General features: G+C 41.3%; 1 long non-coding RNA gene across 1 annotated transcript in view; it reads right to left on the bottom strand.

Moving 5' to 3' along the window:
- Positions 1-15,640, bottom strand: part of LOC131816770 (uncharacterized) — a 31,302-nt gene that overhangs the window by 4,200 nt on the left and 11,462 nt on the right. The window contains exon 4 of the long non-coding RNA XR_009348174.1: positions 6,777-6,911. This is a non-coding gene — a long non-coding RNA (uncharacterized LOC131816770). The remainder of the gene's footprint in view (positions 1-6,776; positions 6,912-15,640) is intronic.

Below are 15,640 nucleotides of genomic sequence, written 5' to 3'. Positions count from 1 at the left end.
ATTTGTTGATGGATATCTGGCTTCTTTCCATAGTTTGGCTATTGTGGACATTGCTGCTATAAACATTTGGGTGCATGTGCCCCTTCAGATGACTACATTTTTATCTTTAGGGTAAATATCCAGTAGTGCGACTGCTGGGTCGTAGGGTAGCTCTATTTTCAACTTTTTGAGGAAACTCCATGCTGTTTTCCAGAGTGACTGCACCAGCTTGCATTCCCACCACAGGAGGAATTTTTATGTCTCTTCTGTTCCCCGCCCCCCCCTCCCCCGGCCCCGCTGCCAGATTTGGGAGACCCATCACCAATGTCTTTGGATGTCTTTCCTACGCCCAAGAGGCCTGGTGTGAGCATTCTTCCTGGAGTTTTATTTCTAGTCTTCTGCAAGTAGTTCATCCAGGCAAACTGAGCAGGGATGGACATATTATCTCTGAACAAAGCCTACCTAGGTAGTTCCATCTTCCCTCTGCTTGATCAGACCCTGGCTACAAAGGATCCATCCCTCACTGCTTTAAGGTTTCCCTACAAAAGAATTTTCAAGATAATAGTTAGAACCAAAAACAAATTTCATCATGCCTCAAGATACTCTGATGTATTCTCATTTGCATAAATACCTGGAGCCTGCTTACACACATCTGCTGAGAATATACACCTGTATATTCTCTCTTATCTCTCTATCTCTGTCTCTCTATCGTATGTGTGTGTGCGCATATACCTACACATATACATACATATACCTATGTATTCTCTACTCCCTTAGGAATCATTTGAGTCTAAAGTGAGAATCATCAACTCCACACTGTATTATTTCTTCTCACTTTATTCAAAACAGCACTCTCCTTTTCTTTCAATTGATTGAATTGCCAATCAGTTAAAAGGAAAGGAGAAAGACAGTGAGCAACTCTATGATCTGTGAGTGGTCTTGGGCCACCTGTCCTCCCCCAGGGACAAGAGGTATTACAGTGGCCCAAGAAACATGTGTCCTCCTGTTTTCTTCCACCCTACCATTCAAAATCGCCAGTGCTCTGAGAACACAAGGCTGTGACCATGAATTCAAAAAGGGATCATCTATTGCTTATCCTATGAAGGAATGCAGCTCCACAGAGACCCCACTGCCATGGTGGCTGGTCCTCAAGGACAGCGTCTGAGTTGCACTTGTGCACTGTGGGTTGGACAGCCATGCTCTAGATGGGTCAGAAATGTGCTGCCTTCAGCAGCTGGGAGGATGTTTGGCCTTTTGCCTCTAGCTTGGAATGCTTCTGTGTAACCCAAATGCCTGCTTTCCTCTTCTCTACAGGCTGTGGTGCAGAAATGGTTGGGAAACACTGCTCTAGACACACATCTGCTAGGCATTTCTGAAGACCACAGTCATCTACCATGATGGATTCCCACACCCCCATCCAGGGCAGTGACCACAGCTAGGGAGATGTTTTTTACCTAAGGTGCCCCCATCCCTCTTAGTAAGAGCATAGCCCCAGTAATAAGACAGACCCAACCAGCAGTCTTGGTTTTGCCCTCCACTAGTGAATGACAATGACCAAGTCATAACCTCTCTGAGACCTGGTTTCCTTATCTATTAAGTGGGGAGCGTAACATCACCTTCACAGATGGTTATGCAAATTAAATGGGAACACAGGTGAAATAAGAGCTCCCCTTTTCCTCAGAGGAGTACATCACTGTTCCTGCAGACAAGGGAAGTGTAACGGTGGAAGGTTCCTGAACCTCCACAGCCACACGTGGTGGCTATTTTCTCCTGGCCTCCCCCTCCCACAGCAGCTTAGCAGGAAAAGAAGCATCGCATTATCTTGCAGCAGAAACATGGCAAGACAGAATTTAATTACATGTGGCTGCAAGTTAGCCACAAGATTGGATGAAGTCATCAGTTCTTACAGAAAATGACCAAGGCTTCTTGAAAGGTGACAACTATTTTTAAATAACTAGACTTTCTTAAAAAAATGTTTTCTCTGTCCTCTCAGCTTAAGGCAGATTGGCCCAAGGCCTAATTTAGATCAGGATTTCTTATGAGTGCTAGAGCTGATCTTTCTTCCCCTGGTTCTCTATCCCTAGAGTTCTTGTGCACTTCCAAGCACACAACTTAGAAATAACAATGGAACTATATAACTGAAGCACACTTCCAGGAAGTTTAAATAACTCATTGGGTGCTGCACTCTTTTGGGGAGGTTATCTAAGAGAGCCAAGAAGAGACTGCAGAGGATGGGGTCACAGTGAGTGTGAGGGTCATTCTCAGAAAACGCAGAGAATTGAGAAGGACAGGAGTGTCTGCTGGGTCTGGGTCACTAGCTGAGGTGCAACACAGCAGCTTTCTCCAGCCCAGTGGAGACTTCCAGACTAGTAAACAAGCCTACTGGAGACATTGGTATACTTTCCAAGGGGGCATGTCAGCACTAAGCATCAATTTCCAGTCTTCGGCTTCCTACAACTAATTCCTACAACTGATTGCCTTGAGGGGAGCAGGGTCAAGGGGTCCTCCTCATTCCCTCACCCTTTCACTAAGACCCTTCTTATTTTCAATAGTGTATTGGCCTCAGGTGTGAAACAATCCAGGGTACCAAATGAAGGTAAATCCCAAAGACTTGGCAGTGGTTCAGAAAAGATATCACTGTAATAATTAGATAATGAATAATTTTGCCAATCTAGTGATTTTTAGTTCATTTCCTACAAAATTGAAGGAAGAACTAAACAGTTGTCTATCCATCAAATAATTTTTGATGATTGATGACCTTGTTAATTGGGACATATCACTCAGAAAGAGTTATATTTTAAATTGAGTAACATTGATATAAGCATTGTCCTTATAGCCCCATCTAATTTGTGTGAACAAAATTTCTCAATATCAGTCAGCATCCATTAAAAATGAGACATTAGCACAGAAATAACAGTGAAATTCAGCTCAGTTTAGCTGTGCTATGTGTGCTAATAGTAAAATAAGTAAATCAGGTCCCATCCATCTCATGTAAGTGTGCATTTCCAGTAAAATGTTGCTTTGAGAGTCTCATAATGGGATAAATTTCTGGTTTTTAGGTGAATAGTAAACCAGTAATTAAAAGTTTGATATTTTTCTATTTGGAACCTTATTTAATGGAGTTATAAATATTTTTAAATCATTAAATTTCACTTATATACATATTTCTATTTTGTTTATATTTTTTGTTTCATTTATAAACAAATTTTGGGAGAGAAACACAAGAGGGCGGTCAATGGGAGATTTTCCAAGCCTAAATACACATTACATTAAAATGCATTTTTGTGGAGGAAGTGGAATAGGAAAATGAGCTCAAAGAATTGATGTAAAATTTCTAACCATTAAGAAAAGCTTGTTCTCAAATTAAATCTTTAAAAAGAAAAAATAATCTTTTTTGTTTATTTTTAAATGGGTGATGGGGTGGATATCATTCATTATGTATTTAACTGGATATATTAAAAACAATGATATAACAACTTTATCAATACTGACAGTACATAAAAATTATTTCTTTGCAACTACTTAAACTTATAGGGGTTTTTTTGCACATCAAGTTTAAAAAGTGCAAGAGAGTACAAAATTTTTCCAAAAAATGTTTAAGTTTACATGAGCTCCATATTTTGAAGACTGTGGCTCTAATGTGCCCAGATGGTGTTGATTTGTCTTCTCCTATACCTTCCTCCCAAGGAATTCCTGCCCACATTTTAGCATTCAAACCCAAAGTTGCTCATCACTGTCCTGTCACCCAGGGATAGGCTTGTAATGATCTGTTCAAGAGGAAAACACATTCTGGCATTCTACTTTTTAGTCGATATTTTTCTACAAAACATAGAAATAATATGAAAGGTTGTGGTACCCTTTTCAGGACATAACCTTGGGATAAAGGAAGTGACAGAAGTGTTATCCAAAACTAGTTACAGTAAGTGAAGCTCCTGATAAACACAAACTACAACTGGGATGGAAGAAAAGATTACTCTGGAAGAGGAGGGAGGCATGGTGGCCCCCACCTGTGCTTGGGCAGGAACTAGAAGGGAGAGAACAGAGAAAGGATGTGAAGGGAAACATGCCAGGACAGCTGCTAAGCACAAATCCCTCCCCTACTCATGCTCAGGGTTCTCAGGACTTGCATATGAGCCTGCCCCTTACCAGTGTCACCATGAGTCAACCTGATTAGCTCCTACCAAAAAGTGGACATTGGAGTGAATGCAACTGACTTGTAACAGATTCAACCCAATGTTGAGACATGAGCAGGAAGTAGCAGCAGGAAGCATTGAGCCCCATGAGATCAGGGAGGGGCCTTGATTTTCCAAAATAGACCACCAGAAGCAGAAGCTAGACATGCTGTAGGAAAGCTTCGTCAGCTGCACAGTGCTGCTATGGCCTGATCGTGTTTGCTGTCAATGGGATAGAAGAAACAAATTGTACTGCACAGACCAATGGCTTAGTTCATGTGAATATCACAAGTATACCACATTACAAAATCCTTGTTCTTCTTACACAGGCATAGTCCTGGAGCACCCTCTGAAGAATTTTTACTTTAGCATGGCTACCTTCATGATGGGAGGATTTTGTTTACAGGTAATTAGTAATCAAAGCAAGCATGAGTTCACCCCCACCTAACCCATGGCTGCAGACTTACTGCTCCAAGTGTGGTCTGTAGACCACCAGCCACAGTATCCCCTGAGAGGTTATAAGAAATGCAGAGCCTAAGAGTATGCCTTTATGACAAATGGACAGAATCCTAAGTTTTATGGCACATCTAGGTGAGCTGTATGTGCACTAAAGTTTGAGAAGCACTTGACAACATGGTACAACTCTTCTGAACATAACTCAATAGATGAGAGGAGGGTTGAATGCTTGATGTTCATTGCACAAACCAGTATCTTTCTTGAGAATCATCACTGAGAAACAACAGTGATCAAGAAACCAGATCTTGGTTGTCATCTTTCCTGGGGTTTTGCATAATAATATACCAATTGGACAAAAATTTTGTTTCTAGTGTCTGAAGCAGCTTGGATTTTTGGTAAACTGTAAGAGTATGCTGCATGGGCACAACACAAGAAAAGGAAGCCACACACCAATATCCCTTATGAATATAGATGCAAAATTCCTCAACAAAATGCTAGCAATCCAAATGTGACAAAAATACTATACAGCATGATCAAGAAATTCATCCCTGAAATTCAAGTGTGATTCAATATTTAAGAAGCAACTGATGTAAATCACTACATTAATAGAACAAAGGGGGGGGGGGGAACACATGATCATCTCCATTGATGCATAAAAATATTTGACAAAATCTAACACCCTGCCCTGGTTAAAAAAAAAAAAAAAAAAATCCCACTGAGAAAACTGGTAGTGGAAAGTAACTTTCTCAACAAGATAAAGAGCATTTACTGTAACTAACATCACACTCAATAGTGAAAGACTGCATGTTTTCCTCTTAATATAGAGTACAAGACAAGGATGCCCACTTTCACTCCTGCTACACAACATTGTACTAGAAGTTCTAATCAGAGCAGGTCGGCAATAAAAAGAGATAAAATGTGTCCAGATAGGAGAGGAAGAAGTAAAACTACTTCTATTCACAAGTGACATGACCCTATATTCAGAAAATCCCAAAGAACTCAAAGAAAAACTTCTAGAGCAACAAATGAAGTCAGCAAAGTTGTAGGACACAAGATCAACACCCAAAAATCGTTTGTGATTTCATATACCAACAACGAACAACCTGAAAAGATAATGAATAAAACAATTCCATTTACAACAGCACCCAAAAATATAAAATACGTAGGCATAATTTAACGAAGGAGGTGGAAGAGCTGTGAGTTGAAAGCCGCTAAGTATTACTGAAAGAAATGAAACAAGACCTAAATGAATAGAAAGCAAACACATTCCTGGACTGGTTATTGTTAAGATGGCAGACTATCCAAAGTGATTTACAGAGTCAATGCAATCCCTTTCAAAATTCCAATGGCCTTTTTTGCAGAAATGCAAAAGCCGGTCCTCAAATTTATGTGGAATCCCCAGGAGCCCAAATAGCCAAAAAAAAAAAAAAAAAAAAAAAAAAAGTAAAAATGCAGAACTTTAGAAGACTCACACTCCTCGATTTCAAAACCTACTGCATAGCAACAGTAATCAAGACAGTGTCATACAGGCATAAGGAAAAATACACTCTATGAAATAGAACTGGGAGTCCAGAAATAATCTCAGATATCTATGGGCAGTGGATTTTCAACAGGTGTGCCAAGATCATTTGATAGGAAAGAAAACAGTCTCTTCCACAAACTGTCCTGGATCCACTGGGTATCCACAGGCAAAAGAATGAAGTTGGACACCTACCTCATTTTGTATACAAAAATTAACCAAAATGGTCCAACGACCTAAATACAAAAGCAAAACCATAAACCTCTTAGAAGAAAGCATAGTAGTAAATTTTTACAACCTTGGATTTGGCAATGGATGAGAGAATTACTTTGTTTGCACACTGACTGCAAAATTTTCCATCTATAAAATTTTACTGAGTCCCTTAAGAAACTTGAATTTGCTTAAGACAAAATTACTACAAAATAGCAAGTATATGTTGAGTGGTCCTATGTCCCACACAGGACGGTGTACTTCACCTCTATTATGTCATTGAAATTCAAAAACCCTGTACAAAGGGGGCAGTATTATTAACCCCATTTTAAAGGGGAGAAAAAACCCCCAAGATTTTAGAGCTAAATTAGTCTGTACAGAGTTAAGCATTTACTATATGATGGTGCTAGAATTTGATTCAACCCTTCTCGGATACTTACCAGTTTGCTTCTTCATAAGAAACCTGGTTTTTACTTAGTGTTAGCTGTCTGGGGATGCTTGGCTCTTAAGTCTTGGTGAGATCCATCAGGCATGACATCGGGTGTGGCAAGAGAAAGCACGCCATCATCCTCTGCCTGGAAACCAGAACAGCCAATATGGATTATTGTGGACTCTTTACATGGGACTTCAAGTGATGACATCAGTCAAGAGGGACTAGGGTATGTTATGAAATATCACACAACCCAGAGCTTGAGGCTACTGGGTCAAAGGGGAGGCTTTACCTGTTTTCCACTCAGATATTTGTTTAATTAAAAATAACTGTGAGATTTAAGAATGTGTTCTTGGGTTTAAATATAAACTAAAATATAAGCTAATATTTAATGAGTGGTATGTTTGTTAGAGATGCCCCAGGCTCTCCTAGGTCCACCAGAAGGGGCTCAGGCCAACACAAGACCTCAAGAAAGGAGACAATTAGTGCATTTTTACTTGCCTTACTTCAGTTTCACAGTAGCCACACATATAGACCACCCCAAATTTAACTTCGACGGTTACACAAATAAAGAAATAGTAGAATTGAGGACTAGAAGAAATGTCAAGTGGCTCTATTTTTCTTTCTATCTTATTCTGGAACCAACATTTTGTTCCACAGGAAGTGAAAAGTATATATACTTGTACTTTTCTTCTGGAAAAAGTTCATCACTGACCTCCTCTTCTTGCTCTGCAAAGAATATTAGAAATCTAAGGAAACTCAAAAATTATACAGTTCGGTCTCATTTCTTCACAAAAAAGGAAACCAAAATGAAGCCCAGGGAGTTTCAGTGAGTTGGCCAAAGTCATACTGCTGGAAGAACCTGGACCGGAACTAAGGTGCTCTGACCCCAGGAAACATTTCCCAACCCCGCTGAATATGTTTTTATCATATTTTTAAAATTTAATTATTTTTTTTATTTTTTTAAGAGCACATGCATGAGAGGGAGGAAAGGAGAAGGAGGGAGAGAATTTCAAGCATGCTCTGTGCTGACTACAGAGCCTGATACAAGGCTCAATTTCACCACCCTGAGAAGAAGACCTGAGCTGAAACCAGGAGTCAGATGCTTAACCAACTGAGCCACCCTGGTGTCCCCCAAATTCTTTTAAATCAGGAGAATTTCTTGGTTCAGCCGTTTGAATCATGGATCTATTTTTCACATATTTATTCTATGTATAAAAGTTTTAAAAATCATCTTTCAAATTTATAGAATTTCTACTTGGGTCTTTTTTTATTTCAGCTATTCTTCTACTGACCATCCAATTAACCCATCATCAGACATTGATTAATCAATTAATCTTTATCTTCAAGTATTTTTCTGTTTTCACAATTTCCTTGGAGAATGATTTCCCCCCACATACACCCTGTCATGCTCAGTGGTTCTCCTTCTGAAGTTCATCTGTCTGGAATGGTCGTTCTTACGCTTCTTTTCATACTGAGGATTCCCTCCACGTCTGTCTGTGGATGAGGCTTACTTTCACTGCACTTCGCTCTTGGTGATTATAAGGTAGGGTTTTCTGCTGTGGGCAGGTCTCCATTCTTTTTCAGTTTCTTTTTTTTTTTTTTAATTTAAGATTTTATTTATTTATTTGACAGAGATCACAAGCAGGCAGAGAGGCAAGCAGAGAGAGGAAGGGAAGCAGGTTCCCCGCTGAGCAGAGAGCCCCATGCAGCAGATCCCAGGACCCTGGGATCATAACCTGAGCCAAAGGCAGAGGCTTTAACCCACTGGGCCACCCAGGTGCCCCTCTTTTTCAGGTTCAATAGCCTCTGGGGGCACCTCCTTCTCTCTTAGCACCCAGTGCTCACTCTCACTATCTGAGTCAGGATGCCAGAGTCATTGCTTCTGGAAGTAGGAGTTGGGGGAAGGGGCTGCCTTGCCTTCCAAAGGCAGCTCTCAAGCTATGTCCCCAAAGAGAGCCCAGGAGTCCTATCTGTGCCTGAGTTTTTATAGAAGACTGGCACAGGACTCCCACCTTTCGGTACATCTGCGGCCTTTCACCAGAATATCCTCTGGGTGGCTTTTCTGCTGTTTCGTCTTGCCCTCCATCTTCAAGAACAGCCCTCCATCCTTACTGACTAATGGAACGCCATCTTCTTTTTTGTGTGCTGTTACGGATTTACAGTTTCAAGAAACTTTCACGAAGGAGTTCAGTCTACCCCGTTTCCATGCCCTTCATTTGTTCTTCTTTTTAAAAGCCTCTCTGGGGAGGCCCATGTTTCTTTCGTAGGTCCACATCCATCTGGCAGATTTGATATGCTTGAGTGGTTTTAATACGTTTGAATAGTACGTTTGACTGGTTTTCCACACCAGGTTTGGGCCGCAGAGTCTGTCACAGCTACCCATGCCCATAGAGACAAAAGAGACCCTTGTGACCAGCCAAAGGTGTTTTCCTCCACGGGCTGGTAGGTAAACGGAGCCTGTCATTTCTTGCCCACAACAGCCTCACACTCACTTCCCTGGGAGCGCAGGATACCAAGGTGCTGTGTTCTGCCGATGCGAAAAGCCCTCGGAGTGGAAACACTGGCTGTTTTGATACCAACACCATAAAGAATCAATGCACTGCCGCGGAGTCGAGAGGGACACAGGCGTCCTTTTGTTCAGCAGCAATTAGTACATTCCGGGAGAGCCAGTTCTGGGCAGGGGTCAGAGGGAGTCGCCACAAAATGGCCTTTGTCCCAACTCCCCATAAAAAATTCCAGCCAGTGGGAGGGGACGCAGGCACAGTCCAGAGAGTCGATTGTAGATGTCCCAGATCTTGGCTTTTCTAGTGAAACTATTCAGGGAATTCATGGAGCGTGGTCTATCCAAGGAGGAGGAAAGCAAACACCCTCTCAAGAAAAGGTGCCACTTTCAGAAGAGTTGACTTTATGATCAAGGACTTACGAGCACTCCATCTCTACAAAGCTGGGAGGGTTATTTCATTAAGAGCATATACATGCAGCCACCCAAAGACATCTTCTCCGCCCCATGGCCACCTCCAGTTCCCTCATGCACACATAGAAATAAATGTTGGACCATTTTGATTCACCACTAGGTAATCCTAAAACTGTGTTACACACGGTTCTAATAACAGACATACCTGGCACAGCTTGCTCTCGGGGTAGGTATTATTATCCCCAAGAGAATCCTGAAGATCCAAGAGGTTAAGTAGCTAGATGAGGTTTAACTACAAGGCCAAATTCATCTACCTACATTCCTGGATACCAGATCTAGGACACCATGCTGCTGACAGGAAATACTGGCACAGCAGCGTGTCACCTGTCTCCAAATTTGCCCTCTTTAATTACCCATCAGCTACAAGATGAACACATCCCTGTGCTTTACTTTCCTCAACTGTACGGCGGGCTGCTAATCGTGTTGCAATCATAGAACTTCTGTAGCACTAAATGATGGGAAATGTGGCATACATAGCATGGTACCTGGTACGTAGTAATCAGTAAATGGACGTATTTCAATTACGTCAAGGGCCACAGAGTAAGAACCTATCCCGGATCAGGGAGATATGCTTTGAAAGATTCTTCCAGCTTGGAAGGATTTGCACTGAGGCATACATTTTTAGTCTCATTTGGTACTTATCTCAAGCATTCAGAAGGTGGCTGACTAGATTAATGGTGCATTGTTTGGCCACTCAGGCATTCACCAAGCTCAGATGTCTTAAATGCTGACCACCTCTGGAGAGAGTAGAGAAGATGAATGGGGGACAGCCTACTGTTTTCACATCTACCCTAGCTAGGACACCCTAGCTTTCTTTTTTCCCAAGAAGGTAGGATTTGTTCCATCAGCTCTAGGGAGACAGTAGGCTAATGAGAATCCTGAATGGAAGTCATGGGATCTAGACCTGAGATTTCCTCGTGCACCTGCTGGTGGGGCCCAGTGGGTGACAGGGCCTTAATTTCTTCATCTTCACAAAGAAGAAAAAACTAATTCATGTCTGAGTTTTATTTATCACTGTAAAAATACATAATTCTGCAGGTTTATTTCTTTGTGAAAATTAACCCTGGTTGGTCTCAAGGTCAGACTCTAGCCAACCACCACAAAAATGAGAAAGTCTAAATCTTTGAATGATACACAGTAATTTCAATCGTAGTGAACCAACTCTGAGCGGTCAAACTTGAAACAGCAGGAGCAAACCTTTTGCAAAATAAAATCATAAGACATACTTGGGCCCTAACTAGGTGGTGAATTCACCTTCCTGCCTTGTACAGGACATTTTTTGAATGTTCCTCCTCTAATGATTCATTTCCACTGGACTTTGGCATATAATTTAATTTTTATGAAGTCTGGATTTTTTATTGTTGGAAGGGTGGGAACGGCATGTGGGTTTAATGCCTGCACTAGAAATCACTTCACTGGCCTGTCCCAGCCTACCTGAAATGATTCAAAATGCTGTCATCTTCATAATAGCTGTCTTTCACTGGTCATTGTGTCCCAGGGGTTTATGATAGCCTCCCATGATACCCAACTCTGCAAGGGAGACAATTTCAATTGAAGAATTGTTTTCCCACCCTCCTGGAGAGCTTTCACCACAATGAAACATCTTAATATTGTTGAAGTTTAATTGAGTTTGATAGATACATGGACAATCAATATAAATACAGTTGGTTCTCATTATTCACGGTAGTTGTCATCTATAAAGTCACTGAGAACCCTGAATCAGTAAATACTGAACCATTGCTCCTTGGGGAAATACAAGACTGGGTTCTTGCGAGTCTCTGATCATAACATTTTCATCAGACGATCAAGACATAGCCCTGTTTTATGTGTGTTCCCGTTTAAAGCCAGTTTATTTAATATATTTTGTCGAGGGCGCCTGGGCGCAGTGGGTTAAAGCCTCTGCCTTCGGCTCAGGTCATGATCCCAGGGTCCTGGTATCGAGCCCCACATCGGGCTCTCTGCTCAGCAGGGAGCCTGCTTCCTCTCTCTCTCTGACTGCCTCTCTGCCTGCTTGTGATCTCTGTCAAATAAATAAAATCTTTTTTAAAAATTATAGATAGATAGATAGACATAGATATAGTTGATTTGCTCATGTTGAATTCTCGGCCAGCAATGCTGTAACCTATGCCCCCACAGAGCTCACCCACACACCTACGTCCTCCAGAAGATACATTACAGCTTTCTTGCACTCGGGAACACCAAACAGCATTTTAGTGTTGCTCCTAGAAGCCACCTCAAACAGCAAAATCACCACCAACAGCAGCAACAACAAAAATGCGGAAAATGCGGCACTAACTATACCCCGGGGAGGACACCAGCTTGCACTACAGAGATCCACAGCGAGAAGGCGGATGTGACCTTGGCTCCCTTTAGACACCGCAGGTGTTTTTGCCACTTTGTGCAACTGCATGTCTGAGAAGGACTGGGACAGCGATGAGTATTGATGGAAGTGTTATAAATATATTTGAGGGTGGCTCAGTGGGTTAAGCCTCTGCCCTCAGCTCAGGTCATCATCTTGGGGTCCTGGGATCAAGCCCCGCATCAGGCTTTCTGCTTGGCAGGTAGCCTGCTTCCTCCTCTCTCTGCCTGCCTCTCTGCCTACTTGTGATCTCTCTCTCTGTCAAATAAATAAATAATATCTTTAAATACATACATACATACATACATTTGAGCTGGCAGACATCCGTTCACAAATGGGGGGTCCACAAGTAATGAGGAGAAATTGCAGTTTAGAGCAGTAGGGTTGCAAATGAGGAACAGAATAATGTGCAGGTTTTAGAGTCTGATCCCTTATGTTTAAATCCTGGCTCCGCCATGATGTGGGCAAATTCTCCTTCATGTCTTAGCTTTGTCATCTGTGACATCCGACTAATAAAAACGCTGACTACCAATGAGTTAAAACATATTAAAGTTCTCAGATTCAGAACCAGTGCCTAGCATGTAAGAAGTGGTTGATAACTGCTGGCTAATCCTTCTCACCCTTTGCCCCACTGTCCCACCTTCATGGAGGGAAGTGGAAAAAAGGAGATTCACCCCCAAACTGAGAGGACCCTATTCTGGGGTAGAAGCAATTCCACCAATTTTCCATCTGAGAAGAAAAAAAAATTGGATGAAACCTTGAAAACACTGCTAGTATTCATTAGGATAATAAATCCAGATATCTGAGAGTTTCTAGATGTTTCCGAGCATATTGCCTTTTCGCTTTTGCAATAATTTATTTCTACTGGATTTTAACATTGTTTTCTTGTTATGAAGCTTAACAGTCTTCCCCTAGGAGACTGGAATAAGGCTAATGTTTACATAGCATGTGGCAACACCCGTGTGACCCAGAGCCAGAAGATATGATTCACTGTGTCTTACATGGCTGCTTAATCTCTAGATAAATCCTAAATAACACGCCTGCCCTACAGTCTGGATTGTGGAGTCAGAGAGCTGCTGTCAGGTGGCAGCTCAACCACATCACAATTCTGTCTTGTTAGAGAGGAATAAACTTGTTTTAAGGTTGAATGTGCAAACTAAAATGTATGCAGGAAAAAACTGTCCCTGTGTGGGGTACATGGGGGGACTATGGTTAATAATGCTGTATCTCGTCACAAGAAAAAGTCTGTCACTCCAAAATGTAAGACAAGATAATACTTGAGGAAGATAAAATAAGAAAAATGATAAATAACATAATTAATAGACACTTTCAAGCACTAACGTCTAAGTGTACCTAACTCCAGCAAAGGGGGTTATTGAAATTACCAAAATATTGAAGATGGTCATTATCATTATCCTTATTAACATCTGAGCTGTCCCTGAAGAAAGGAAAGGGCAAGCCTGCTTGAAGGATCACACAAGGGTGATGGTAGTGGTCAGCTCCATCACAGGAAAGCAAAAGAAGGACCACATACAACCAGAGTTTGCATTTTCATTGTTTGAAATGTTGTCATCATGACATCTGGGAAAAGAGAGCATGGAGATAGCAAATCGGGGAACCTGACATTTCAGTGCTGGTTTATTGGGGTGGTCCCTTGGACCCTTGCTGGGAAGGATTCTGCTACAGAGCTCAGTGGGTAACAGTGCCAAAATATACAGTACACAAATATTATTCCATCTGAGTAATGCACTTGCTCATGGATTCCTCACAATGGGCACCTTTAATGTCGCCATTTTATTGACAAAGAAACTTACTCATGATCTCATCGACTCAGGAGGCTGGTCGCTGAAAAGTGTCCTTGGGTATTGTCAAGGTGTCTCATTGGTCCGAATTCTCTAGCTGGGAGACAGTATATTTGAATATTGTAGCTCCTGGTCATAGCGCTTAGTGGCCATGAAACTTTGGGCATTTTTTTAAACCTATGTTAAAACACTGAGTTAAACACATTTTAGCCTATGGTAAGATAATCCATGGTTCTATGTCCTAAGCCATGTAATAATGATAAAAAAGAGCTTCATAATACAGGCTTGTTGCAATTGGACAGTTCATGGGAAGTGCTTAGCACCATGCCTGTAAACAGTTAGGGCTTAATAAATGTTGGTTACTGTTTTTACCATTGGTGATGTCCCAAAGGGAACTATAGGTCATGACTCCAACCCTGCATTCCTAGACACACCCAAGGAGTCAGTATACAAAATCCCTTGATGGGACTATAATGCAAGCTCATCCAAAAGGGACAGAGCTCACTCTTTTCTGATAAACCTTTTTTTTAAAGATTGTATTTATTTATTTGACAGAGATCACAAGTAGGCAGAGAGGCAGGCAGAGAGAGAGGAGGGGATGCAGGCTCCCTGCCAAGCAGAGAACCTGATGCAGGGCTCGATCCCAAGACCCTGAGATCATGACTTCAGCCTAAGGCAGAGACTTAACCCACTGAACCACTCAGGCACCCATATTTTCTGATAAATCTTGATTAGACTAATTAAATCTGCCCATCAGGTCATCTCTCTTTTTGAAAAATCATCAAACTAATAATTCCACATGGAGGGAGCTCTGCTAGAGTAGTACATCTGTCTTCCTTCCCTAATATTTATGGTTCCCAGAAAAGAAAGAATCTGATTGCCAATGGCATGAGTTCTCTATGCTTCTCACTGATGGAATTAATTTATTAAAAATCTGAAAATTAAAAAAAAAAGGAAAGATCATCAAACTGTACCAAACAGTACAAAAATCCTTTCCCAAATACTCTAGATATTACACCATACACATACCCATAATCTGAATGTGTTTTTACTGCAGGAATGATCCTATTACACAGTAGTGAACAGAAAATGCACACGAACAAAAAGAAATCAAAACCCATCCACAACACCCTCGCTGAGATAACCGCCATCAACATGTCTGCATATATCTTTCCAAAACTTTTCCATACATTCTACGTATAGGTGTATTTTTCACAACAATGTGATCATATGGGTTTTTTGGCTTGCATTATTTTACTTCATGCATCTTTTTGTGTCAATTGCTCATTCTTGCCATTTTGGGGCCCTGGTGGCCTACCAGCAACTGTCCTATTTGTCAATTTTTCTCTGGCCCAAGGAGATCAGCACCATTATAATTACTTTACAAATGGAAAAATTAATGTTTTGAGAACTTTGAGTAAACTTGCCAAAGTCCACATACCCAGCAAGCGTCTGGCCAGTCTTCAATTCATCACAGACATCAAGGCCTATTCTCTAAACCAAATGTTCTTCCAGCATGTGCTGTAGCTACACGTATCCACTGAGGGTGAACCATACTTGGATTGCACAATCCCCCATTAGTGTGCATTCAGAATGTTGTCAGTTTTTTCACTATTATAAACACTATGGTATCAAATGTCCTTATATATTCTTTGCCTAGTTCCTTTCTTTTCTTTTTAATTTGGATTTACTTCTTTATTTGGGGGGGGGGGGCGGCAAAGAGAGGGAGAGAATCC

Source organism: Mustela lutreola, chromosome 15 (assembly GCF_030435805.1).
Source record: "Mustela lutreola isolate mMusLut2 chromosome 15, mMusLut2.pri, whole genome shotgun sequence".
Lineage (NCBI taxonomy): Eukaryota > Metazoa > Chordata > Mammalia > Carnivora > Mustelidae > Mustela > Mustela lutreola.
Note: the sequence above shows the minus strand (reverse complement) of the source record. Positions and strands in the feature narration are given on the sequence as shown.